Raw genomic sequence first — 25,822 nt, 5'->3', positions numbered from 1 at the left:
ACTGTCCATGTTTGTATGCAGGTATGTATGTGTAATGTATCCACACGCTGTGTTACATAATCTTCTTAGTAATCTGGTACTGTAGCCCCGACAGAATAGGTTATAAGCTACTGGAGAGTTTTGGTATGTTTGTCCTGGACTTCAGCTTCCATTTGTCCACTGTGTGACTCTGAACATGTAATGTAACCAGACTAGTCCCCCCCATATTTTCACTGAAAAGAAGCATTTTGATTACATAGTTAACAGATATATAGAAAAGACATGCTGCAGGGAGGCATCTGTCCAGCTCTGTACACAAGTAGTACAGAACTTGACAGACAACACACCTTTTTTAAATGCTGGTATCAAATTATCACTTAAGACATAAGTACACATACATTAGTAGAAAAGAAAATAAATATATGAATGGAAAATAAAATAAAGCATATTAGCATTTTTTTTCATTTCCATGCATTATATATTACATACATGCTACCTTACTTTTTAGCAATTAGGATTCACTCCAACATTACATAAATTGCTCACTCCCTGCCTTCCCTTAAACCTCACTTTTCCTCCTGAACATTATGAAGTGTTTCCACAAATTCCATGTAATTCTACATAATTTGCTCCTTCTCTTTTCTAAGGTTCCCACCTGCAGTTCCTTTATCTCCTTTACAATATTAAGTGGTTCAATTACAGGTGGTTTACATTTTGATTTCCATTTTCCAGTAATTGCTTTGGGAATCAATAGCATTAAACGTAGTAAGACCATACTATGTATAGGCAAATCAGATCTTGTGTACCCTGCATTTCCATAGTTACATCAATTTGCTGCCACAACATTCTGGACGGAGTACTATCTAGGGAGTTTCAAAATTTGGCCAACTCATCATCACTGTCAAGAAAACATGTTCATAGTTACCTCTCTCTTTGCCATCCTCCAGCATTTGCTGTCTACCTAAGGTGCATTTGAAGTCTGCTTGAGGTATAAAAATACATATGCAAACACTTCCAAGCAAAGATCTTAAACCTTCTGGACTTTGTTGCATCGTCTAGAGCCATTGTTCCTTTGTAAACTGCCTTTTGGTCTCTCTCTTCCCCATCTTTTCTAATCTCTCCTAATTCATTCTTATAGCTATCATGCAGTTGTACTTATCGTTTTTTAACAGCAGTTTCTGTTCTTTCCAATGATGGTTTGCACTCTCCTATCCATTTCTCTTTGCCTGTATTCTGATATTAATCCCTGCTAGGGAAGGCACTCTCTAGTCTGCATTCCAAATGACTGCTTGGCCTCATCCCTACATTTCCCTCTCAGTTTTCTGTTCCCAATACCATTTTTCTTTACCAGTTATCTTCAGTAAATTCCAGCCCCCCTCTTGCCAATCTTCTATACATCTACTTGCTACGGCCAAAATCTCCTTTTTCAATTCCCTTGTTGGCTTAGTTCTTAGATTACTTTCTACTATTTTGTGGATATAATATGGACTTTTGTTATTCTCCTCAAAGGTCTGCATCCAAAATCCTAGTCTCTCCTCATTTCTTCAACTTCTCCCATTATGTCATCATCATCTCTTTTCACTTTGATTATAACCTTCTGCTTGTGTTATGTATATGAGCCTGAAATCAGTAGCTCTAAAGTATCTATTCAAATCTTGTAATCCTAAGCCACTTAGTTAGATGGGAAGGATCCATTTATCCCACTTAACTCTTGTCCTCTTACCTTCCCAGATAAATTCCTTGAACTCTTTATTTTTATCATCTACAATTTCTCCTCTTTTTAATAAAAATATGCCTGACTGGTATATAAAACAAAAGGGACTAAAAGCATTTTCACTGCTTCTATCCTGTTTTTCAGTTTTTGTATCACCTTTTATTTAGTCTCTGTCCACATATCCTTACCTACTGTAAATGAATCATTTTTAATCCATACAACTAAATGCTTCATCTTCTTGAGTATCTATGAATATGGGTATTACTGAACCCGCTCATGTGTGTACATAGTTTAATGATATGGTCTCTGTTTTATCTTCATTAATTTTCTATCCGGAAAAATCTTGAAACTGCCTCAAAACATTCCTCAACACCAAAATGTCCTTTTCTGGATTTGCCAAATGCAAGATAATATCATCTGCAAATAAAACTGACTTTTCTTGATTTCCATACCAGATATAGCAATGAATTTCAGAGTCCCTTATTATGGTCAACATTAGACCACAGTTGAAGTACCCTAAGCTATTGGGGTTATATTCTGCCCAGCATTTAATGCTTCAGGGCAGCTTTTATGTGCCCTAACTGCTAGTGGTTCAAGCAGAACCACATAAAAAGGCAGTTTAGCCACCAAAAGCTTTAGAGCTTTCTTGTTGATGAAGTGGAGTCCCTCTGCAAGCTTCATGGAACTGATGGTCAGTCAGTGATCCTTCATGGCTGAACAGATAAATATCCCTCTGGTGAAACCCTTACGCTACTTGATTTTATAAGGAAAAGTTGTGCTTTGTCTTTGAATTTATTTGTTTATTTATTTTATTTGATATTTGTTTAGTGGGATAGTCTGACTGGGTCAACAGAACCTGTTTTCAGTGGAGGCATGGGGAGAAAAGCTCTACATACAGATGTATAAAAACATTGCAATATAAACTACACATTCAGGTATTAAAACATTACAAGACATACTTATGGCATTAAAATTCATTACAATGGACTTCTAGTAGGATCATAAGAAATCAACTGACAATAAAACATGGGTCATGTAATGTGGCACTATCATACAGTAGACTTTTAGGAGTCGAAGTTAAAGATCACAGAATAACAGCACAGAGTGAATGGGTGTTATAATAAGCTCCTGATAATGTTGAAGTAAACAGGAGATGAAAAGCATGTGATTTAAAATCCTTCTTGAAGCTTAATATAGGTTCAAATTAGGGGAATAATACTATTGCAGTTAAACAGTACAGCCCGAGTAGGAGTGTAAAGAGACATAAAGGCTGTGCAGACTGAGTGGTACTTTAAGGGGGTCTATATTATATCCTCAAAGAGGCGTTCCATCGAACGCCTTTTCATTGACCCTTAAAACGTGAACTGTCATAGCAGTGAACGGCCACATCAGCGATTTCTTTCCCTGGGAAAGAAATCACTTGCCCTAAAAATAAGAACACATCACTACAAACATTACAAAGTGCGGGGCTTCACCCCCCCAGTGTGAGGGCCTGTGCCCTCCACACCCCCCTAACTAAATATACCAACTTTGAAATTGCACTACAGTGGGGAAAACTGCAAACTAACAAGGATGGCCAAGCAATTTCTTTCCCAGGGAAAGAAATCACTGATGTAGCCGTTTGCTGTTATGACAGTTTGTGTTTTAAGGGTCGATGAAAAGGCATTTGATGTCACACCTCTTTGAGGATATAATATAGATCCATTTAAGGAGACAGAAAGAGAAGAGGGTGGGGCTAGCCTGGAAGCAGAGGCAGAGGTGGGATTAACCTAGAGTTGTGCAGGTGTAGAGCCATGTATTATTTAGATATTCTTTTAAAGAGGCTTTGAAAGGTGTTAGGCCTGGGATTGATCTGGTAGCTAGGGGTAGAGAGATCTGGTAGCTAGGGGCAGGGAATTCCATAATCTGGCGATAGAATATGAGTATTGACTATGTCCTGGTCTTTTTGATGATTTAAAGATTGCTAATGGGTTTTTGTCCTCTGATTGTAGGGATCTGTTTGGTATGTAGGGTTTGACTAGCTTGTATAGTACAGGGCATGCAGTTGGCTTAAAAATTAAGCAGTGCATGGTAGACAGTTGGATATAATCAAGTTGGTTCAGAGTTCAAGTCAGTTTGGTTCACGTACTGGTTTACATTGATATTTGTGGTATTTGGAGTTTGAGGCAAACTTTGCGACTTTATTATAGAACTGTTCCATTTTGGATATAGTAGTGGTTTGTAGCTTGGTTAGAATAGTAGCACCATAGAGACGGGAGGGAAATAGAAAAGCTTTAGCCAGGATAACAGGTTGCAGTGCTTAGGAAATGTTTATTTCTGGATAGGAGTCCCAATCTCTGGTGGGTTTTCTTTATGTTTTGTTGGATGTGGAGGTCAAAGGTAAGTTTATTGTTGATAATCCCTCCCAGTAGTTTTGTTTCCTGTACTATTTCAATGATAGTGTTATCAGCTGAGTAAATTTTAAATTGATCAATGACAGGGGAGGTATTTTTAGGAAGAAAGTTTACTAGTTTAGCTTTCTTGGGATTAAGAAAGAGTTGAGCATTTTTGAACCAGGATTCAACTGCAGAGAAAAGACTTTTGTATGCTGGAAAGTAATTCAGGGAGTGTGCAAGAGGTACAGATAATGGTGGAACTGTCTGCATATTGAATGAGGTTTCCCGGGGGAGAGGAGGTGTGTAAGTTGTTTGTGAATATATTAAACAACAGGGGGTGAAGGATGGAGCCTTGAGAGACTCCTGTAGGATTATGGAGAAAGGGTGAGAGTTTTATTTATTTTTTTATTTTATTTTTATTTTACATTTGTTTACTGGGAAGGTCTGACTGGGCTTGTTTCCCGTTTTCAGTGGAGGCCTGAGGAGAAAAGCTCCGTACAGTAGCAGATACAATGAGAAGACATATTTTGTAAAGCATGATAAATTTCGGATACAATTATACAATCTAACATTAGTTTACAAAATGTAGCATATAACCAAGACTGTAAGAAAAGATTACATGCAGACATGCATATATAGAATATACTGTAAAATGTTAACTGTATCATCAATTGTTTGTATGCGACTGAATAGTGTAAGTGGATCATATTGTCAGGAGATTAGAGAAGGAGTTATGCAACGACAGTGAGGGAGATGTTGGGATGGGGGCTCTGTCCTGTTCATCCAGGGTTAGTGCAGAAGCACAGCCAATTGTTATTTAGGTGTTCCTTGAGAAGGAGTTTGAATTTGAAGGTAGTAGTAATGTTCAGTGTATGTTGAGGTATGGAGTTCCAGGTTTTTGCTATATGGTTTGAGAAAAGAGAGTCCCCAAAGGTATTACTGGCTTTGGTTACTTTTATTAGTAGTTTGTTGGAGGACCGTAGGGTTCCATTAGTTGTGTAAGTTGTACTAGATTTTGTGTGACCATTTAACAGCTTGTTTTTGATCCTTGAGGTAACCTTTGAACCACTGTACTGTAGTATGGGAGAAACCTAGATTAGACAGTGTGTTGAGGAGTAAGGGGTAAGAAACCATGTTAAAGGCTTTAGAAATGTCAAGGAATACTGAGGATACACAGTATCCTGCATCTCAGGCCCTATTCACATTATCTGTAAAGGATATTAAAGCCGTGGATGTGCTATGGCCAGGTCGAACACTATGTTGAGTTTGGGTTAATAGATTATTTGGCAATAGGTATTGCATTAACTGTTGGTGTACATATCTTTCAAGAATTTTGGATATAAGTGATAAAATTGAAATGGGACAGAAAATGGATGACTCAGTGGAGTTTCCTTCTTTGTGGATGGGTGTGAGGTATGATAATTTCCATATGGCCAGCACTAGAGATTCAGATAGAGGTGTATTTATTAGGATACTAATTGCATAGATGACTGAGTTGGCAGCAAGTTTAAGGTATTGTGGTGGAAGATTATCTGCTGAGGTGGAGCAGGGTTTTAGTTTTAGTAGTAGTCTTTTTATGGTAGCTGTGGTTATGGGCTGAAAAGAGAAAGAGGTTTGGTTGTCTCTGTGTAGATTATGTGAGTTGTTGAAGACAGGGTCAAAGCTAGATGATGAGATGTTGTTGTTGTGTAGATTGGTGGATGAGTTGGGGGTCAAGTGTTGGTATTAGATGGTCTGCTATGGATTTTATAAAGTGCTTATTAAAGTCTTCGGCTATCAGGGATGGTGGGCCATCAGGTGATGGGGAATGTTCTTTATTTGTACCTGGGTTGAGTAGGGTTGATATCAAGTACCAGAATTTTTGGGGGTTGCTTTTGTGTTGAAGTTGAAGGTGTGAATAATAGGATTTCTTATTTTTATTTACTAGTTTTTGTCATGTTGTTGCGGAGTTTTTTGAACTGGATGAGAGTTTGTTCCATTTTGTTTAGTGTCCAGGTTTCAAAGATTAGGTCTCTTTGTTTCATCAGATCTTTACAGTCTTTGGTGGGCCATAAGGCTGTATACTTTTTGATTTCTTTTTACATGTATGGGGGCCAGGGTATTAAGTATGTGCAAAAAGGTGGTATTGAAGTACAGCATGGCATTATTAAGTGGTGGCACTTTAAGGGGTGTCCAGTTTATTTTTAGTAGTACATCATTACATTTTTGTTGACTGAAATTAGTTGTGTTTCTGATTGATTTCAGAGTATGTGCTTTTAGTTGCTGGGTATTGGCTTTAATAGCAAATGCGGGTAGGTGGTCACTAAGAGAAACAGTGTGCCTGAAGAGGGAAAATTGGTTGGATGAGATACTAGGATTCAATCTAGTGTAGATTGGTGAATACATTCTTTGTTATAATGAAATTGAAATAAATTTATTTTATACTAGGAAATTTTTTTTACGTACTATATTTTTTGTGGGGAAGTTTTTTTCAGTATATACTTAGAAAAACTATATAAAAAAAACTGATGCTCAACACACTGCCTTACTGGCATTCAGGTATTACTGCTCTGTTACTTTTCTCTGGCAGTCTACCAAAGCTCAGAGTCCCTCTCACTGTGTGTCTTTGGGTGTGGTGGACCAATAACATGGCAGTACAGGGACTGCTTTAAAGACCCACAGGCAGGACCCTCCCAGTTTTCAAGTGCCATAATTAGGGAACGATCTCTTGGAGTACTGTGCCTTACTCTGTATGTCTTCAGCTGCTGAGGTCAGATAAGAAACCCTTTTTGGGTTTTTTTACCTCCTTCTGTTTTTTCTATTAATGCTTGACGAATGTATTCTGCTGCTGTGATTGGTTTTTTTTTTTCTGACTGGAAATGTTGAATATACTTGGGTTTTTACTTAGCCTTCACACTATAAGGCTAACATTGTTTATTGTAAGCTAAATGTTGGTTTCTGGGGATTTTTATTCCCTCAAATGTGTTTTATGGACATTTTTAAATGTTTAACTAAGTTTCTGTACTAAGGTGGTTTTACTATAGTTCCTGACATTATATCATGCTTCCTAAACTGTTAGTTAATTATGCCTGATGTATTGTTAATTAAATGATTAATTTTGAAGTTTTGACAGAAAACTTGCTGATATTGCAATTTTTTTCTTTGGTGTTAGGATTAGTTAAGGTGACTGAGCAGGAATATAGCATTCTAAGTGAATTTTTTATTCACATTCTAATTTCTGCTTCACACTGTATGTTAAACATTTCTGACAACATTCTTTTAGAAATTTATGCTTTTTGTTTAAAACTGTTTTATGCTGCTTCTAATTGTTTCTGATTTTTTTTTAAACTGAGAGATGTTTGGCATGTATTTTATACTTTGAACTGTGTTTCTAAAACTACTGTCTTTTTATTCAGTGCAGTATTCAGAATAATCCCTTCAGAAATAGATTTCAGATTGCTATTTATAGGGAGAATAATAAGATTTGGTCATTTTTTGCTGGGCATTCTGTGCTGCCATTATTGGTATTGCTCAGGCAATTTTTTTGTCTCCTGACTTGATGGTGTCAGATACAGAGTCCCCACCCCCTCCGAAACACACACACCATCCACCCCTTATGCACCTAAAATAAAACATAGAAGTAAATCAAGAAATACATGTTTGCCTATGGTTTGTGATTTAACAGTAGCCTTGGGCAGGCTATTGTACCACTTGCCATCTTCTGTCTCCGGGTCCCCTGGTATGGTGGATGTACCATAACAGTGCTTGACATGAGGGTCAGACATGTCCTCTGGGGCTGTACCATTGCCCAGTTCAGTTATGGGAAAACCAAATTCTGTAGGTGTAGAGGAAGTTAGGGGTACAAAATAGGTTGTCATAGTTTATACGTCCCCCCCCCCCGGGGATTCTCCCACTAGTTTACTGGATGCAAAAAAGTGCTACAAAACTCACCATGCTGTAGGGCAATAGTTTGTGACTGCTTTTTTCACCTGAACTGATGGCTATGGCTAGATCCATTATTCAGACCATTAATTATAAGGTGGAAACTTGACAGAGGCACTGGGAACTAAGGTCAGGTGGCACAATGCCAGGTCAATCCTATGGGCTAGGCTTGTAAAGGCTCCAGGGCCATTAGCCTAGTAGACACCTATGAACCTATGAAACTCAGGTTATGAGTAACATTGGTGCTCCCACATCTGGTCAACCACCCAAGGATCGTCTTCTATATTTTTAAATTCTCTAATGTGATTTACAACATCAAAAGAGTCTTTCAAAAGATAATTAATGCTTCTAATTATAGGTTGCAAAAAACAAGTCTCATTAGACACTGCATTATTATATACTGTTATTCTGAAAGAAAAAGTGTTAGATCTAATGAGGAGTTTGTTAGCTTACATAATAGACATGTCTGCATTCCTAAAGAAATTGCTGTCACTTCATGTCAAGTTTTATCACAGCTGATGTGCAGTGATCATGGGGTTGTAAAGTTTAATTTCTTGATAGATAATTCTGCCCAACTGAAATCTAAACCAATGCACAGAAAATTAATAACCTATTATACGGAAGTAAAACAGTTACTATGTAAAACCAACTGGAGTGATGTGTTCAGTGGAAAAACTGAAGAAGAAATGTAGAAAGTTTTGAAAGAGAAATTGTTTGAATGTAAAAACATCAAAAATGTTTAACACCAGGATCTAGGCACACAATGTCAGAAGAATATGTTTCCATAAGAACAAGATACCTGATTAAGGTGATAGAGTAGAACTACGGCTTTGAAAACTGAAATAAACAAACTGGACAGGCAATTTAAACATAGTGTAAGACAAGATCAAGAAAAAAATTGAAGAAAATTTATTGATCATAATAGTAGTAAGCCATTTTATAGCTACATAAGATGCGGAAGGAGTAAAAGCATACAAACTGATAACCTGGGTGTAGATTCTAAAATGTATTCATACACAATATATACAAATAGATATATTTACAAAATCTTATGTAAAGCAGTTTGTTTCCACAAAGAGGGTAATAAATTGTCTAGTGACATCAAGGTAACCTCAGATGCTAAAATCAAATTCTATTATATTGAAACTGAACTATGCAAACTGGGTCCAAACACAGCACATGGAGGAAATGGAATTAGTAATAATGATCTGAGAACACTTTGGGGTGAATGTACAGTGCTGTTATATCTGTTCTTTACTAGGTTGTACAAATATGATTGGAGATATGTCCTATGGGAAAGGGAAGTAGCAAAAACCCAGAGTTATACAGACTCAAATTGCTTTCATGTTGTGTAAACATAATGGAGAAGGTTATATTGGATAAAATGCTGCCAGAAATAGAAAGGTTGATACTTGAAACCATATATCAGCATGCATATTTTGAAAATAGATCTCTTACCACCTGTAACATGATGTTCTACAACAATATAATAACAGCTATGAATGAAAAATTGTGCTGTGATATAATTTATATAGATTTAATTTCAACATTATGATAGAATCATGCACAAAACACTGATCAATAAATTAAAACGACTAGGTATTGATCTACTCTTGATAAGATCGATAGCTGCATGGCTTACAAATAGGACATGACAAGTGTCTTACAGCAATCGGACATATGAAATTTGAGGTTAGATTCAAGATGTCCCACAGGTCTCTGTCCTAGGCTCATACTTGCTTAGCTTGTATCTTTCAGATCTATTTTTTCATCTGAGGTGTTCTACAGTCTGTATGCTGCTGACTTGAAAATGGGTAAACTTTTTACATATGTTACAGATAGGGCATGTCCGCATAAAAACTTGACCTTTTGGGCACAGGAGAATAATATGCTAATAATGCATCAAAAACTAGCATGTGAGATTTGTGAGACATAAATTGAAAGGTGAATACTTAATATAGCACACACTGATTGAAACTGTAGATTCATATAAGGACCTGGGTACATGGGTAGACCCAGCTTTGCATTTTTCTACTCATATTAAAGAATAAGTTGGTTAATGATAGTTATAGAAATATAGATTGTATAAAAAAATTCTAAAGTCTAAGAAATCAGAAATGATGAAGTCATCATCTGTTAGTTATATTGGACCCAAACTTGAGTAGGGAATAACAGTATGGATATCTTATAAGAAAACAAGCATGAGTAAACTGGAAAGAGTCCAGCAGAAATATACCAAGGGCATCCATGGATATGAAAATTTAAATTACTATGAAAGACTAAAATATTAAAACTTGTACAGTGTTTCATATAAAAATTTAAGCTGAAACCTTATTCAGGTATATAGGGTATTTAGAGACAACTGCCTCTGAGAATGTTTGGAGTTGTCAAAAAAGAGGTAGAGAATCTTCAGAAAACCTATATAGAAGATAATATGAATGAGAAGTGCACTAACTGGTTGCCTGAGACAGCAGTTGATGCGGACTACCAAATTACATTAAAGCAAGGACTAGTTTAGACATTTTAAAGAACAGCCTGGACACATATTATGGGAGCAACTGTTTTGGTATATTGTCAGTCTAGAAGGGCCTTATTGCCCATGCTTGAAATATTTGTACTTATGTATGTTACAAAAACAAGCAGATGGCCACTGTTTAAATATTAATCTTACATGTATTATTTTGGAAAGCATTTTGGACAGTATTTTTTGTTTGATCAAGATGTTTATCATCAGGTAAGTGGAATAGCTATGGGGGATTTAATGGCTCCCACTTGCACTAATTTTGTTTGTAACAGCTTGGGAGATGCAAAATGGTTTCACTTTTGAGTACTATAAAGATTGCAAAGCTTATTTTTGCTTTATAGATGATATTTTTATTTTGTGGGATTCTAGTAGAGAAAGGTTTGAATATTTCATTGCATTTTAAAAAGTTTAACTACATATTTCAAGTCTAAAGCCGGATTAGAACAGTATTGTATTAAGTCTTTAGACATGTCTGTGTATAAAAGTGAGCAAGGAGGGTATACACTAAAATATATAGAAACAAATTCAGAGGGAATAATTATTAGAATTATACAAGTATGCATTTAACGCATGTAAAGAAGGGAATTTTAAAAAGCTATTTTATTAGGATCTCAAAGCTTACAAGGGAAGATGTTTATTTTTTTGGAAGGGACAAATCTTACAAACCAGTACATTTATTAAGGAAAAGGGATAACAAGAGAATATTTTTCCTGGTGCCTTTGTAGAGGTGATGCAAGAGCAGAATGGAGCATTTGCACCTGTAACTGTGGTGGGATTAAGTGATAGGGGTTATGCATATGACAGAGAACAATTTGAGAGTACCGGCTGTAAATACTGGAGTCAGCTGTGTAGATAAAACAATAATTAATTAACAGTAAAATATACTGAGGGGTCAAGAAGCATTATTAGATGTTTTAAGTTAGAAGACCAAATCTGTGAATAAAAGAGCGGAAAGTATTAAAATGATTTTGGAAAGAGGGCAATTAGAAGATGTTTGTAAGAAACATTTATTTGTTCTTTGGAAATAGACAATGTGACTACATTGCAAATAGCCCAATTGTTAATAACATATACATGGGCATGTTGGTATTAACATTAGGTTGATGCAGTTGTGAAAGTAAATGCATTATATATCATGCTTAATATCTTAACTATAATTTATTTTATACAGGAAGGACTACAAGAAAATTAAAGGATAAGATTGCTAAACACAATTGGGCAATAATAAGGGGGGGGGGGGGATGACAAGAATGCCTTAGTGAAGAAAAGTAAAAAATGTAAGAATTTTAAGAGTTTTGTTTTAGAAAAAAAATGCAAATTGATGGAAGAGGAGGAGATTTAGAAGCTGCATTAGATCAACATGAATTATCATGCCAGTATAAGTTTAATGCATTTTAATGAACTGGGGCTGAATGATAGTTTAAACTTAGATTGTTTTTAAATTTGAAGTAATTGATTTATTAAATGTTGATTGACTATTGCAAATCATGTGACAGTAAAGGATTTTACTTTAATTAATAGTTTACGATGATGTGTTATGTCTGAAGAAGTGATGTAATGCATTCGTGGAACATAACTGCTTACATTGATACATGTTAGATTTCTGTGTTTAATATTTTTTAACTGCATTAAACCAGGAAATGAACAAGCTGACTTCTGGTGTATTATTTTGTAGAATAATTTGCTTTGTTGACATGCTGGGCTGTGGAACTGGAAACCTCATATACAGTACAGCTGTTTGCTTACTTTTAAAATAGACAGGTAAAGAAATTCTGCTCCAGGCTTCCTTGCAAGCAGGTCTGGAAGACAGATACCGTCTTATTTCTATGGATGGGAATGCTGTTGTTAGCTTTCATACCCTTTCCACTGATTACAAGGTGTAGATCAATATATGTGTACAGCTTTAAAAAGCTTTCTAGGGGATTGCACACGTGTATAAATACTGAGAACATGCTAGTCTGACTGCTATTTTGTAGTAAGCTGTTGAGATGTAAGCATGTATGCCTGTGTAGTTTGCCTGTTAATCAGCTTGTTTATATTTTGTAATGCTGCTATCCATCCTGATGTGTTTCTATGTAATAAAGCATATAAATTAACTACCCTGCCTGTTCATCATCTATACTAGAGACGGACATGTGACAAGGTGTCAGAAGTGGCATTTCTAAAAACGACATGGTTCCAGAATGGGATCCAGATTCCTCAGCTTTGAGACTGAGACGCACTCAGTTAAGATTGAAGGAATATACAAGAGTGAATCATCCCTACTACATCTATAACTTGTAAAACAGGTCAGAAATGAATTTCAGGTATTAAAATTTGCTCAAACTCTTTCTTATTCACAAAATATGAAACGAGGCATTCAGAACACTCTAAATGAATTTCTAAGTAACAGAATAGGCATTATTCAGATATGTTAACAGAAATATTCGAAAGAACTATGGAAAATGTTTGAAATAAAGTCAGAATTACATAAAATTAATAAAATAAGTGAAATGACTGCAGGTTTTCACTAAGCACTACTTTTTCGCATTATTCAAAGCTATTCAAGTTGTCTGAAGTGTATAAAGTATTTGCATGTTTGTACAGTGTTACAGTACAGTTAATTCGCAAAGTACAGTAATTTCAAAGCATATTTTGCAAAGTACAGCATTTTGAAAAGTTTCTTGTGTATTTGAGTGTTATTACAGGCACATATAGCAACTTGTCCTTATATAATTACAAGAGCCATATTTTTCAGTGTGTTTGGCTGAAGGATTTTGAAAACCTGGTCCTCTTGTGTTTGACAATAATATTGTAGAGAAATGAGAGTGTTTGAGCAAGAGTATGATATTTTCATTCAGGCTGCATTTTCTAATAAAGATGATCATACAAAGGTATTTATTCTGCTTAATTTAGCTAGGTCAAAAGCCATAGAAAGGGAGTGTTCATTTGTGTATGCACCTCTGTCTTTACAGGAGAGGGGGAAAGCCATCATATAGTTGTACCAGCTGAGTGAATGCAGGAGCCTGAGTGCTTAAAACATAAATTTAGAGAAATGTGTAACTCCCAAATGAATGTTACAATGGAAGAGCACTTATTTTATACAAGGGATCCAAAGCCAGGTGAAACTTTTGCAGCATATGTAGCAGCCTTGTTTCTCAAAGCTAAAATGTGCAGATTTGGTGATTTAAGGGATGAGATGGTAAAAGTAAGACTTGTATGTGGTATTAGAGCTGATGCTGTATGAAAGATTTTGCTTTGTGAGAGTGATTTAACTTTAAATAAGGCCATTGAGATTTGTCAGATATATGAGCTCACAGAAAAGCACACAAATATGCTTACAAATGAGAGATGCATGCTTCCAGTAACTTCTAAAGCCCATGTTGATAGTATACAGCATGTGGTTAAAAGAAACAGGCCATAGGATATGGCAACAACTGTAAACCCTGCAACAGTCACAGGAAAACCTGCAGCTTTCTATCAAATCCAGAGTATACACAGTCTCAGTGAAGCATAAGAGTGAGTCAGCAAACTCAAAGAATGGGCCCCCACCCAATTTTATTTCCAACTGTTGTAACTTTGGAGGAAGTCATGAGTCTAAAATGGAAAAATGATTAGCTTTTGGTCAGCAATGTCACAAGTGCATAAGTGGAATCATTTCAAAAGGTTTTTTAAATCAAAAGGCACACATTCTTTTATTCAAAGGGAACATTCCGAGAGACAAGTTGATCAGTTAAAAAGCTTTGACCCTGCTTTTTATGTTGATGGTGTGTCAGTTCTTCACAAAACAGTCATTGCAGTGGGTTTATGGGCAAAGAATGAAGTATTTTGTAGTGTTTGGTTAAATTGGAAACCCCTAGAGCTCAATGCTTTTTATGTTGATGGTGTGTCAGTTCTTCATGAAACAGTCATTGCTGTAGGTTTATGGGCAAAGAATGAAGTATTTTGTAGTGTTTGGTTAAATTGGAAACCCCTAGAGCTCAAAGTTGACACAGGTTCAAAGTGCAATGTTATGTCTGCAGAAACATTTGCTAGAGTATGGGCTGGTGAGAAGCTTGATTTGGCAAAGTGTGCAAAGCTTGTTGCTTATGGTGGTGAAGAGATTCAAACTGAAGGTAGTGCTTTCATGGTACTCTGCTGGGAGAAGCTATGACTTGTTATTTTATGTGGTGAAAAGGCACATACAATCATTATTAGTGCTCAGAGACAGTTTGAAACTGGGACTGCTTTTATTTAATAAGGAAGTCCATCATGTTAGCTTGAAAGACCACTACTCTAATTTCCCCCAGTATATTTTTTATACCTATGCTGATCTTTTCAAAGACAAACTAGGCATGCTTCTAGCTGTGTACTCCATGAAGTTAGATCCAGATGTCAGACCAGTTGTCAGACCAGCCCGGAAAGTTCCAGTAGCTATGCAGAAAACAGTCAAAGCTGAACTAGATAAAATGGTGCAACAAGGTGTAATTTGTTCAGTAGATGAACCAACTGAATGGGTATCCTCCATGGCGGGTAGCTCATAAGAAAAGCTCAGATGATATCAGAATATGTATTGATCCACGAGATTTGAACAAAACACTGAAAAGACCTCATTATCCAATGCATACAGTTGATGAAGTTGCAGCTCTGATGCAAAATGCCACTGATTTTTTTCAGTATTAGATGCAAAGAGTTCATTTTTGCAAATTTTGCTTAATCAAAAATCCTCTTTGTTAACTACGTTCAGTAGTCCTTTTGGTAGGTACAGATTTTTGAGAATGCCATTTGGGATAAATTCTGCCAGTGAAGTCTTTTGACATGCAATGGAACAAATTTTTTCTGAGTATCCTCGTGCTATTATAGTAGATGATATTCTATAGGCGGTAATGGTGAAGCTGTGCATGACAGAAACCTCAAGAGCGTTCTGGAAAGAACACGTCAAGTGAATTTTAAGCTGAATCCTCAGAAGTGCAAGTTCAGGGTATGAGAATTCACTTATATTGGTCATTTGTTTAGGCTTAGGACCAGACCCTTCCAAACAACAATTCTTGAGATGCCAGTGGCCTACAATGCTTTCTTGGCATGGTTAACTATCTAGGCACATTCATTCCAGACTTAAGCCAACTAGCAGCACCGCTCAGAGAGCTGACACACAATGATATATCCTGGTCATGGTTGGAACAGCACCAGAGAGCATTTGATGTCCTAAAACAGAGGATTGCCAGTTCACCAACTCTCAGATACTATGATGTTCACAAACCAGTTACTCTTTCATGTGATGCTTTGAAATTTGGTCTTGGTGCAGTCATTATTCAAGATAGTCAACCTGTTGCCTATGAGTCCAGATCTCTAACCCAAACTGAAATGCAGTATGCTCAGATAGAGAAAGGTATCTTGGCAATTGTTTTTGCATGTTCAAAGTTCCATGATTACATTTATGGTAGACCTATCCAGATCTAAACAGACCACCAACCTCTAGTCACTATTTTAGGAAAGCAATGCATGATGCTCAGATTACAGAAGTACAATTTCAATCTTGTCTACACAAAAGACAAACTTCTTTATCTTGCTGATACATTATCCAATCACCCAGAAATACCACTGAACAGCATGAGAATGCGCAACTTGATTTTGAAGTCATGGAAGTGAGAAATCTTTCTTCTACACATCTTGATGAGCTTAGAAAACATACAGCCTCAGATCCTGCTCACAACTTTCAACCTCTTGCAGCAAGAAAGCTGGAAAATGCCATAAGTAAAAGTGGGACAAAGGCCCCAAAATAGGGACAATTTTTAAATACTGCTCTTACAAAGTTAGAAAGTTGATAGAATAGCAGGTTTTGCATTAGCATGAATTTTCTGAAGGATATGAAGTCTGAAACTCAAATATTGTCATTATTTTCTAACTTCATTCTTTAATGATTTGCCACTAATTTGCCAGAAAAAAACATGATTTTATGAAAAATGGACCAAATATAAGAGTAAAAAATCTGGGCATTCTGCAAACATCTGTACAGTTGAGAGGTATGGGAATCCTGTTTTACAGAAGCTCAAGCAGTTTATCAACTGAGGATGGCCATCAAAGCAATCTAGTTTACCTCAAGAAGTGCAAGCATATTTTCCATACAGAGATGAGATTTTTATCTGACAATGGTATTGTCATGAAAGGTCCAAAAGTCATTGTTCCAAAGTCCTTGTAACAAGGGTATATTACTATCTTGCACTGTGGCCACACAGGAACTGATTCTACTAAAAGGAGGGCGAGAGGACTAGTATTTTTGCCTTCTATGCCACAAGATATTGAGAGAGTATTTTCATCTTGTTCTGTATGTAATAATACAGTCACATCAACAGAAGGAACCACTTCAGCTAAACTGATTCCTGAACTACCTTCGTCAACAGTAGCCACTGACATTTTCGAAAGTAGTGGCCAACATTACTTGCTGTTAGTAGACTCTTATTCAAATTGATTCGAGATTGACCTACTTCCTAATCTAGTGTCCAGTACTGTCATTACTAAGATGAAGCATCATTTTGCAGTCCATGGTAGCCCGCATATAGTTATTTCTGACAATGGCACACAGTTTACAAGCCAGCAGTTCAAAAGATTCGCCAAAGAGTAGGACATTATCCATGTTATGAGTAGTCATGAGTACCCGCAGTCAAATAGTTTGGCAGAATGAGCAGTTAGTGATGTTTTCCTGGATCTCTCTTGAATCTCAGAAATATTCTTCGTAATAAACTTCTTTGGTCACCTGCCCAGAGACTTCTGTTGAGACAAACCAGAACCACATTACCAGTCAGCAGTAGTTTATTGGTTACAAGTGCTAAGAATAAAAGATCAGTGAAACCCAATCTGTAGAAGAAAAGCCTAACCCAGAAGTCTTATTATGACAAATTCAGCAAACTGCTCAATCCATTACATGAAGGAGAGACAGTGAGAATGCAAATGTGCAAAGGTTATAATCAGATTGGAGTCTTGAGGAGTATTTGTCCAGAGCTGAGATTGTACATTGTGGAATCACAAGAAGTAGAGTTTAGGTAGAATTGGAAACATTTGATACTGGTGTCCAAGCCTGTACCACAGCACCTAGCCTGTAAGAAAGACTCTTTATCTCAGAGTGAGTTATCCAGCATTCCCTTTCCAGAGGACATTCCAGTAAATATACCTGTTCCTGAGATGAATCACAAAGTTCCTGATACAAGTTGTTCATCAAAGATGGTCCCTATTGCTAAACCCAGTTCTGATTACTATATTACTAGATCAGGTCATATTTCCAGACCATGCTACAGATATATGGCAATTTGGACATGAACATTGTGTTTGTTTCTGATGTCTATATTATTGCATGTCTTATTCCAATGTCATTTCATTGAGGTCAATCTATTTAATAGGGAGGATGTAAATCAATATGTGTGTGTGTGTACAGCTTTAAGAAGCTTTCTAGGGGCTTGCAAATACTGAGCACATGCAAGCCTGACTGCTATTTTGTAGCAAGTTGTTGAGATGTAAGCCTGTATGTCTGTGTAGTCTGTCTGTCTCTTAATCAGTTTGTTTATATTTTGTAATGCTGCTATCTATCCTGACGTGTTTCAATGTAATAAAGCATATAAATGAACTACTCCACCTGTTCATCATCTATACTAGAGAGGGACACAAGGGTTCTTCTAAAGATCCAGAAGGACACTCGAAAATACTAGTGGTGACTCCATTTCAACTTAGACAACTGTGGTTATCCATTCTTTTGAAATTGACTAAGGGCAGTTATCACCCTTCCCGCAGACTGAATTTACTCACACAAGACAGGGATTGTTTGATACATCACAGGCTGAATATACTTCACTTGATTGCCTGGATGATAGCGTTTTGACATCCTATAAGCACCTTTTTTTTTTCTGAGGACATGCAGCATATACTAAAGGAGGCTAAAAATGGTACTAGAAAAACATATATTTGAAAGTGGAAGAGATTTTCTAGTTGGTGCCATGCTAAGAACCAGGACTCATTTAAGGCTTGGATCCCTGCCTCTAGTTTATTTGTGTGAGTCATTATCCTCTGGAATTTCTTATTAATTTATTGTGATCCATGTTTTGGCCATTTCTGCTTGTCTACCATTAGATCTTCTTTCTACATGTCCTCAAATCAAGCAGTTTTTCAAATGGGGTTTTACATATCTGTCCACCAAGAAAGCAGGTGAATCCTCCTTGAGATCTTAATTTTGTGATTGAAAAACTGACACTTATTCCATTTGAATAAATTCATCAGGTTGATTTGAGTTTCTTGACTTGGAAAACTGAGTCGCTCATTGCTCTAACTTCTGTATCGAAGTTACAAGCTCTTATGGTGAGTCAGCTGTACCTCATTTCCCACAGTGACAGGTTTTCTTTGGGAATAAATACTTTAATGCCTAAAATGGTTTCAGAGTTTACATTGAGCCATTCTATTAATGTCCCTGTATACTTTCTAGAAATTAAAAGCATGAGAGAAAAAAATTCTAAAGACTCATACTCTGGATGTCCACAGGCAATGTAGATATTACTTGGACAGAAAATTCTGCAGGAAATCCAATGAGCTATTTGTCTTCTATGAATGTAAGAAAAAAGCACAACCAGTGGCAAAGCAGACACTTTCTAGATGGTTGTCTCATGCTATTCCTTTTTGCTGTTCTCACCATATCAAGCACTTCCAAATTGGGTTAGAGCCCACTCTATTAAGGCTTTGGCTCGAAAATTAGTGGACTATTCTAGAGGCAGTAACATTGTACTCTGTACATACTTTCACAAAAACATTGCAAACTGGATTCCTTTTGCTGTTCCAGGATAAGCTTTGCTAGCACAATTTCTAGGAGCTCCTGGATTCTTGAATTTCTTCCTCCTCTTTATATGTTCCCCTCCCTTTAAAATACTCTTAAACAAAATGTCCCAGGTCTTTAGCACTGTATTTATTATTTTTTATTTGTTTGCTTTTGTTATCCTGAAAAGTTCACTGATCAATAATAGCTGCTTTTTGGTAGAGGCCTAAGAAAAAAAGCTCTACATACAGTAATTTTTAATTTTTTACAGTAATATAAGACTTACAATTTCACATGCAATACATTTGTCGGCTTGTATGGTAATATAAGTATTTAAAACTTAAACAGTGTTATAATTACAATTGCTTTAAAAGTAGTATAATTCTTACATTCTTAATAAAGTAGGACAGAGATGGAATACTACAGTTCATAGCAGTGCAGGTCAGCAATAATAAACCATGTAACCTGTCCAGTAAGGGAAGTACTCATAACCTGTCGTCTGTAGGCGATAGCAGGAAAACGCAACACTTCCCTGTTGATTGATTATAGAATACATAACTCTCATTTTCATTGTCTTATCTCTTCCTACCTTAACTATTAATTGTTGTGCCTCATCTTCCTCTAACTTTGGCATAGTCTTTCGTAAATATTCCTAGTTGTGCCTTTTCCTGGTTTCTGCATTCCTCTGCTTTATAAAAATCCTCATAAAATGTCTGAAATTGATATAATACCTCTGTAGGATCTCTGGTTATTTTACTTGTAATAGGCTCCAAAGTGTGGCAACAATCCATTTTACTTTATGTTGCCTGAGTTGTTATGCTAAAAGTTTGTACTCAGGAAATGTAATCAAAAAATAGTTGCTTACCAGCAACCCTTTTAAATTCATACATATTATCCAGATACTCCCTTATTTTCCCTTTAACACTGTGCATTTGCTCCTCTTCTTGCTCTTTGAGATTCCGCTTATTCTGCAATACTTAACTTTTCTCAGCCCCACTAAATAATTTCAGTTATTTCTTTCTTTTTTATTTCTACCTTATTTTAAACTACATTTTCATTTCATCCCACTCACTAGTTATTCCCTCAGAAGAAATGTATATATTGCCTAAAAACACTTTCTACTACCCTTTTCTTAAATTCTTCAGGAAAGCAAACGTGTCTTGTATTTACTTCATTAACCAGCATCTTTATCTTAGTTTTTTATCAGTGCATGAGGCAAGGTTAGCCACCTGCTGGTATAAACACTAGCTCTATATGATGGTCACAGCTGATATAACATTTCACTCCCATGTGCAAAATGTGAGAAAAAAGGGTTGTAGATGGATGGATCTGAAATAGATTTTAGATGTGTGTCAAAGCTTTCAATTATGTACACATTCGCCAGTGAAATATAATTTCCATCCAGTCTATCTCAGTTATTGTACCTTGGGAAATAATATGTAATAAATGGTTTGTGAGATCCTTCTACTGACTTTGCATCATCCATATCAAATATTTACATACATTTCAGAAATGTATCCTCTTGTGTTATGTTTTTCCATTATAGGTCTCCCAGTACATGCTCACTATTGCAAATCAAGTTCCAGTACCCACCCATGAATAGTATTCCTTGCTGAAAACTGACTATTTGTCTAAGCATTTCATAAGTTCCATAATTGTAGTTTTATGTGCAATATAAAGACATGCCATCCTCTCTTGCCAATTGTCTGTTACTTCCAGAAATCTACCATTATTGTCTTTTTCATCTTCTGTCACTGTTATAGTTGCTCTAGCAATCACTTATGCTCCATTTATATCCAAGTGTCTCCCTCAACATTTCTATTTGCACACTGAATTTCTTAATAAATTAATGTTCTTTGCTTTTTGTCTATACCTGTAAAGCCACTTATATTCCATAATAATATGAGGAGAGTAGCCATTGTGATTGAAATCTATTCTTGTCCTCTAGTGTACATGATAGTTCTTTTGAATATATATTTCCAACTTTTGGGTTGCATACAAACAGTTTGGCAAGTTGATCTTTTATACAATTGCTTCTTCTCATCTTTGAAACTATGTCACAAGCAAAGACTTTTGCTTCAATTAAAACACTAAAACAAAAAAAATACATTTTCAGAATCCACCCATCACTTTTTAACTTAGAACATACAAGGAAAACTATGTGCATTTTCAACAAATGAACTTTAGATTTCCAGATAGAAGCTGTTGCCCCAAATTGACAACTGCACCCACAGGCATTACATAAACTTAAGATTAAGGCTACCCATACTAAAGCCCTTGTTACGGTCTGTGTTCCAACTTATACTAATTGGTGTCTGTTCCTTTCTTATCTCTGATCCCCTCCCATATGTGTAAAAATAACTTGTCTTCTTTCAGTAAACATGAAAGTACCCTTGCTTCCTTTAAATAAGTAAAATAAATTGAGCACTGTTTTGTTGAACGTATGAAAGTATTATGACTGCTGGGGGGCTACTTCTACTTATTCACTTCCCACCATATCTCGCAACCTCTCAGTGCAAGAAATCTGGACAAAGCCAGAAAGAATGAGGGGAACAAAAGCCAGAAAATAGGGACAGAATTTAAATACTACTCCTATAAACTTAGAAAGTTGCTAGAATAACAGGTTTTGCATTATTCTGTATTTTCTGAAGGATATAAAGTCTGAAATGCAAATGTCTGTCATTATTTAGTAATATTTAGTGAGTTCAATATTCAAAGATTTGCCAGAAAAACCACAAATTTTATGAGGTATAGAGCAAAAATATCAGGCAAAAATCTGGACATTCAGTGAAAATCTGTACCTTTGAGAAGTCTGCTTTCCACAATTTCAAATTGTATTTTTAACTGCCCTTCCTATCATTATACTTTTAAATGTTATATTTCTTTCAGCAAAATTGCTCAGAACCCTCAGTATTACTTGGTTGCACTTGTAGGCGGCTTGTCTCCAATTAAAATCAGTCAGCAATTAAAAATAAAAAAGAAAAAAGATAACTTTGTAGATGAATGAAGGAATCTTTGCAAATTTCACTTAGAACACAACGTGCACACTTCCCTAGGCCAACTGACTGCACCTTCAGAATTATTTTCTCCCACTGAGAGCATTTGCTAATCAAAATTAAAAAAAGAAAAACTTTGTAGTTGCAAGAAACTTTCCATGCCTTTCATCATTCGTCTTATTTTAAAGTTTTTTTTTTTTTAATTGTCTATAGCATAATATAAGGACACTTATCTACACAAACACCCCTGTAAAACTATGGAAAGTATTCTTATTCAACATATAATATGATCAATATACATTCACTCCCCACACCCTACCATATCAGCCCAAAATTACAACATTATATCCAGCATTCTTAATGCTGTTACTGTGTAAAACCTGAATATATTACAACTAAGAAAAAGCATCTGTTCACTTTAATATCTTTAAACTATGCAACAGTCTCTGATGTGATTCCCCCACTTCACATCTGAAATAATCCTGACTGTACACTACACAAAGCTGATTCAGAATATAACATGCATTTTGCATTATTGATTATTTAGACAAATATTAACAACAAAAAATGTTTTACTTAAGAGTTACCTTGTTCCCTTCAGTGTACTTCTATAATCTATAATTAATGACATAAATTGAGGTATATGCTTTACAGTTCATCAACATGCTTAGCAAAGTCAAGAAAATTTCAATCTTTCTTAGCCACGTTTTCCTGCTATATCATATTTTGCATATTTAGTCCTATATCTAGTTGAATTGATGCTTTATTCTTTCACATTTATTCACTAACTTCAGTATTTCTTGGTCAAAATCATGATTATCTCTAGCTACCAGCATCATTCTTTGTTTAAAGTCCATGGTGCTCCTAATTCTTTTAATTAACTATTGTGCTTTTTTCTGTCTCCCAGTCATTTTGGAACATGTTTCACTGGCAAAGTCTCTCTATGGGCTTGGTTATTATCAGAAGAATGACAAGGAAAGCCTCTGTCTTCTTGCTGGCTCACTCATTGTTGTTGGCTAAACTTTTTTTCCCTCCTTAGCCCATTCTGGATCCAAAAATGCTGATGATCCTTCATGAAAAATATTCTGAAGACAGCCTGATGCAGCAGCTTGAATCTTACACCTGTCTTTAGACATTCCCTAATTGCTGGGATAAAATGCTTTTCTTCTACCTGATGTACAGTAAGTAATCATTTGCAACAAAACACCTGTCTTTAGATATTCCCTAATTGCTGGGATAAAATGCTATGTACAATAAGTAATCATTTGCAACAAAAGCTCTTTTGTCTCCATGTTTTAATACTTTTCTCTTCTGATACAATTTTATCAGGAGCAGCTCTTTTTTGCTGATATGATTGTATCTTCACTAATATAGATCTTGGCTGCTTTCTCATGGACAGGTTTAGAGCATATGCACAATGTGCTCTCTCAAGTAACAGCTCCAGATGTGGAACTCCAGTCCAGTTATTTGCTTGTACTTTAATAATAATGATATTAATAATAATAATAATAATAATAATAATAATAATAATAATAATAATAATACAATCTGTTCCTTTCAGTTTCTCTGGTACAGTAAAAAATCTCCAGTTTTCACTGTCTGCTCTGTCTTTTAACTGTACTATTTTATGAAACAGCTCATCTTGAGAAGCCTCATGCCTTTTCTTCATTTCAGCTCATGTTTTCTTTTCAGTTTTATCAGTTCATCTGAATAGCTAGTTAAAGCTTCTTCTGTTTTTTCAGCCATTTGTTATTTAAAATCATATATTCATCAGTGTTTCATTAATTTTAAACACTTCTGAGTGCATTTGATTTATTTTTCCCTCTAAATTACTGGAAGCTATCCCCTGTACCAGTGCTAAAACGTGAAATGCATTTTGCTGAACAGATGCAGTTTTCTTTTCCCAGCCAAAGTTTTCTGTTCAGCTTTTCTGGTTGATTTTCTCTCCGGTTCTCCAGATTTATTCATTGCTGGTATGTAGGCATTATAGTTACTAGTCAGTGACCAGATTTTGTCCAAACTGACAGTTTCACTGGCTCTTTTTTTCACAGTTTCTGTTTTCACACTAGGAGAGCTTGAATCGACCTGTGCAGCCATTCTAGAAGTCCAGCAGCAATCATACCTCGGATCATAGTGAAGCTGAGAATTAACAGGTTACTGTCTTGAGAACAATGGAGCAAAGACACCCTGCCTAAAATTGTGCTCAGTCCTTTGTTGTTGGTTGATATACACAAACAGCAAAGAAGTGAGTGCATATTATCTGAACTACATTCAGCAAGGGACATTGTGTTCTGTAGATGTTTTGCAAATGGGCCTGGAGTAGCAATCACATCAGCCTGCTTTAAGAAAAAGATGCCACCTGGCTCTGTAACACTGACATATGGAGCTCTGAACAGAGCCCAAGAGACTTGGGATTAATTATCAGACTTCTGTGGAGATGGCTAAAGGAATGGGAAAAGAATGACATTTTGTTGCTTGTTTGTTCTTGGGGAGGTGAGGAGAGATTTTTTTCTGGCCGATGTTGCCTATTTCTGAGTCACTGAGGACAGGGAGGAGGTTCAGCATTCACCATGAAAAGTTAAGGATGCTTTAGCAGATGTCTGCAAATTCTGCACTTGCATCATTGCATACTCTGTTTGTGGGGTTGGGCTGTGGGTACAGTAAAAATAAAAAAAAGTTATCTGTTTAGCAGCAGCAGCAGTATGATAATGCCTGGACCAAGTCAGTTGACCTCCAAGACCCGAAGTTCAAAGAGAGGCACCAGGAGCAGCTTGAGTCATGGGTTCATAGGTAACGTATATACTCGGATAATAATGGTCAGCTTTGAGGTGGCAAAAATGTTAAAAATACAAAAAGGGAATAGCCAGAGCTTACTGATTGTTTTTTTTTTCTCAACACTTTTGCATTGCTAATTCAGTGATTGGGCCCCATTCCATTCACAATCACTATGCTTGGACTCACACTGTTCCCCTATTCCCACCCACTCCTTCTACTCTACATTTAAACTATACTAACTTCACCCCTACATTTCTCCCAACCTATCTCTGCATCCAAACAATCAGAATATAACTCATTAGCAGTTGCCCTACAATTAGCATATTCTCTTACATATTCACTTTAAGTGCTGCAACCCAGCATACCCTTTTAGATGTTATACTGCTGTATCTATAACTACTCTTCTCCTAGTAACATTTTATAGAGAAACTAATATCTTCATATTAGAATATCTTCATATAGCATGACTCTGACACAAGCACTACCAGTGTGCCTCCTGAGCATATTAGCACTCATTGCAACTACGATATCTCCCCAGTAAATATCATTAACAATCCTACCAACCCATATTCACTACATTGACATTTACCAAGTCTATTAATCATCACAGCACCCAACAAAACTTTCTTAGACATTTTCAATTACAGGTGTTTTAAATCTAAGTATGTTAACATACAAAATACAATAAAACTAAAACACAAATGCATTTGGCTACATGCTTTCCATCATAAAAATTCCACCCAAAAAATCAGTGTTCATCCAAACAACAGCAAAAAAATGATGCTAACA

At 36.1% G+C, this 25,822-nt stretch overlaps 1 protein-coding gene across 1 annotated transcript in view; it reads right to left on the bottom strand.

Moving 5' to 3' along the window:
- The window catches only part of LOC122813705 (sulfotransferase 2B1-like), a 313,807-nt gene that overhangs the window by 52,288 nt on the left and 235,697 nt on the right, over positions 1 to 25,822 (bottom strand). The window lies entirely within an intron of this gene.

This window comes from Protopterus annectens, chromosome 1.part1 (assembly GCF_019279795.1).
Source record: "Protopterus annectens isolate FY-2018-M chromosome 1.part1, PAN1.0, whole genome shotgun sequence".
Classification (NCBI taxonomy): domain Eukaryota; kingdom Metazoa; phylum Chordata; order Ceratodontiformes; family Protopteridae; genus Protopterus; species Protopterus annectens.
This window is presented reverse-complemented; position numbering and strand designations above follow the sequence as displayed.